Genomic DNA, 3407 nt, shown 5'->3' on the forward strand with positions numbered 1-3407 from the left:
TTCCTGTCCTCCCTTTCCTGTGTGTGTGTGAGATCGGCGCGACTTTCCCTCACCTGGCATCATCTCCTCACCAGTTTCCAATCCACCCAGATTAATCTCCACACCAGTCTCCGGTGTCATCATCACTGTGTTGTTAAAAACACCTGCTCTTCTTTCTCTTGTGGACAGATTGTCCCACTAGCACTGCCCTAACCTCCAGCCGTTTCCCCCTCATCGGCTGGAGGCTGCCCTCCTTCCTCCTGACCTCCTCCTCACACCCTCAGTTGCTGTCCAACTCCGACACTCATCATCACCAGTTACTGCATCAGCTCCGTCACCAACCACCAGTTGAGTTGAGTCAGTGTTCGCTTCTGGCTCTGGTAGAAATGTCAACTGAAATGAAACATGACACTGCCAGATGTGTTCAGCTCAAGAAAAGAAAAGTGATAAAAAATAATAATTTCATTATTTCAACAATATGTATGAAATCATACGTATAGAGTTGGTCAGTGATGCCCCATAACTAGATCGCAGTGTACAGTGTGTAGTAAATCGCAAAGGAAATTTTTGGTAGATCAGGAGCAAATAAAATTTAAAAATTACAATTTAAATACAATTCTGTCTGTTTGTAGTATTGACTCTAAATATTAATACACCAATATATACTGTATGGTCTGCGATTTGCATCGAAGTTCTTTGCTAGATTTTTGCCGTAGGAACTCACATATTGTACATAAGCACCTATGTCACTCACCTATGCTAACACAGTGGTAACATCGTGATCAAGGACATAAAAACCTCAAAAGAGTCTGACTTACACTTGCGAGCCACAATGAAGGGAAAAAAGTTAAAAAAAAAAACCCACAAAAACAAAGTACAACGTATGCGTAAAACCAGCGAATGTAAACAAAGGCTGTCTTCAGCGTTTAGCGCCGTATGTCGACGTATTCGTCCGTTCCACTCACTAACTAGTTTTTGTGAAAACTGTTTCAACGCCAGACTAGTTGGCGCCACACGTCAAAATGATGGAACAAGACTTTCTTAAGAAATGTATGCAAGATGGCTACGTAACCATGGAACTCTGTCAGGGAGGTCGTAAACCAAGTCAGAACTGAAGAAGCCTCTTGGATGAGAGGTGAAACATCTTAAAAAAAAAAGCCCACTTCGTCCAGTTGCCCCCGATGTAACTGTTTTTGAATATGATGACCTGGAAGACTGAGAACCTACACAAACTTTACTAGCAGCGTCCTGATAACATTGCGCTTGTCTTTTAATGCAGAACACTTGGTCTCCAAGTGGCGAAGCAGTTTTGAAGGCTTCGTTGCCTCATTTGAGAGCTGCTAACCAAGTATTATGCAATGCAGCCTTGGTGCGTGGGAACAACTTGTCGCAATAAAGCCACATTTTAAGTAGGACTCTTAGAATTGTCTGTTAAATGCAGCTTTCATTTTCTTTGAAGACGTAGGCTCTTCTTCTGTCTCCTCACTGGCTCTTTTACCCTGCGCAAAGAAACCTTTCAAAGACGTTTGTTTTTTTGTTCATGTTGCTAGCTCGGGGGTTTCAGTTTAGCGGTAATGTATTATGTGTTACCGGCCGGAGCAGACCTTCAAAGAAGGTAGCGGACGTAGGTAAGATGTGACCGAGGCAAGCATGCTGACTTGGATGTCTATGACATGCTATGACCATAACTGTCCTTTTACTATTTATTATAATTTATTATGTATGTATTTTTGTATTTTGTATGTTAACACTAGCTTGATTGTTGACTGACTGACTCAAATTTGAAGTCGCTTTGGATAAAAGTGTCTGCTAAATGTATTGTAATGTGTGAGTCATAGAGAGATGTTTTTCAAAATAAAACACGTTTCAGAATCAGATAATAAATGAAACAGAAATAATGTAAGTTACGCATTATCTTTGTGTGGATTGGTACCAATTGACCCACGAACTGGTGTCGGTCTGCGGCCCGGGGGTTGAGGACCACTGTTGTATAGTATTTAATAGTATAGAATAGAATAGTCTTTATTGTCATTGTACCACGGGGGTAAGACGAAACTGAGGAAAATGATTCCTTTGCGATGGCCGGGAATCGGACCCGGGTCAACTGCTTGGAAGGCAGCCATGCTCACCACTATACCACCATCGCTGTGGTTTCACTTTGTAAGGTTTAGTGTTTTCTAAAGAGAAACTGGCACATTCCATATTAATGAATACCATTGGGGGCAAGTTCCTTGACCTAGAAACTCAAGGACATGACTTTGAGTAGCACAGATTCTAACATTATTAAGGGACACTTAGATACATTTGGATCGCTCCAACGATCAACGGAAAAACTCAGTCGTCACGTCATGATCACGAAAACAACGGCGTCAATGGATGAAGCTCAAGCAGCGAAACATGAATCCGCCGTCGACGGACGAACAGTCATTTAAAGGTACAGCGTCACGGTTGTTGTTACATAAAAAGCCAGTCTTTAGAGACTTTGCAATTGTATTATGAAACAACAATTTATCATTACACTCAAAGTAGCGAGCCGTATAACCTTCACCCCGCCTGATGTTCCCGTGAATTCCCAGTCGTGTTCTTATTAAAGCAACATCTATAGTCTCCTTAGATGAAATATGATAGGTTAGCACCCTTCGATGGGTAGTGACTTTCAACACCAAGGATAGAGCCTTATTTTCAAGAAAAGTTTTTTTTTTTTTTTTTAACCATGTTTTTAACCATTATATTCAAGAAAAAATGTTTATTTGTATTTAAATGTCTCACATTTGATCAGAAAAGTTAGTTTGCGCTCAGTAAACTGCGGGTGGTTTCTCCTTGTGAGTCAATTGTTGTTTCTATACTGTATTGATTAGAAGACGATGGAGGAGAACTGACTAAATAGAAAATAAAGAATACAAAAAAAAAATAGAAAAAGCCACGAACAGTATCAGAATAACTTATGAGCAAACACAAATACTGATCGTTTCTTTTGTCATATGGCCACGGAAAGTCACGAAAAGGTGCCCTGACATTAGGCACTTTGGGTAAGACATCAAGCTTCATCAAACTAACTCTGTTAGTGTGCCATTATAACGACACTCACTCCAGTCCAGATTTGTTTCGCAATTATTTTTACATTTGTTTTGCAATTATTTTACATTTTCAAAATTGTGAAGTTTCCGATTCCATAGTCAGGTTTTTGCGACAATTGCATCATTCCGTAAATTTCAATTTTAACACCCATTTTGAAAGCAACGTCCCATGTAGGATGACAATCTATAGCATACGTTTCAAACTCAAGGCCCGGGGGCCAAGTGCGGTCCGCAATCAAGGAGAAGAAGGGGAATAAGAAGGAAGAAGAGAATGGGGAAGGAAGGAGAAGAAAAACGAGGAGGAGGAGGATGAGTAGTTGAATAAGAATATTTTGAGTGATTATGAAGTCT

At 40.4% G+C, this 3407-nt stretch overlaps 1 non-coding gene across 1 annotated transcript; it reads right to left on the reverse strand.

Annotated features, from left to right (window-relative positions):
• Positions 1–2053: 2053 nt before the first annotated feature.
• On the reverse strand, positions 2054–2125 carry trnag-ucc (transfer RNA glycine (anticodon UCC)). The gene has a single exon. It is a non-coding gene; the product is annotated as a tRNA-Gly (tRNA).
• Between the last annotated feature and the right edge of the window lie 1282 nt (positions 2126–3407).

The sequence above is a fragment of the Cynoglossus semilaevis genome, chromosome 3 (assembly GCF_000523025.1).
Source record: "Cynoglossus semilaevis isolate Cse_v1.0 chromosome 3, Cse_v1.0, whole genome shotgun sequence".
NCBI lineage: Eukaryota > Metazoa > Chordata > Actinopteri > Pleuronectiformes > Cynoglossidae > Cynoglossus > Cynoglossus semilaevis.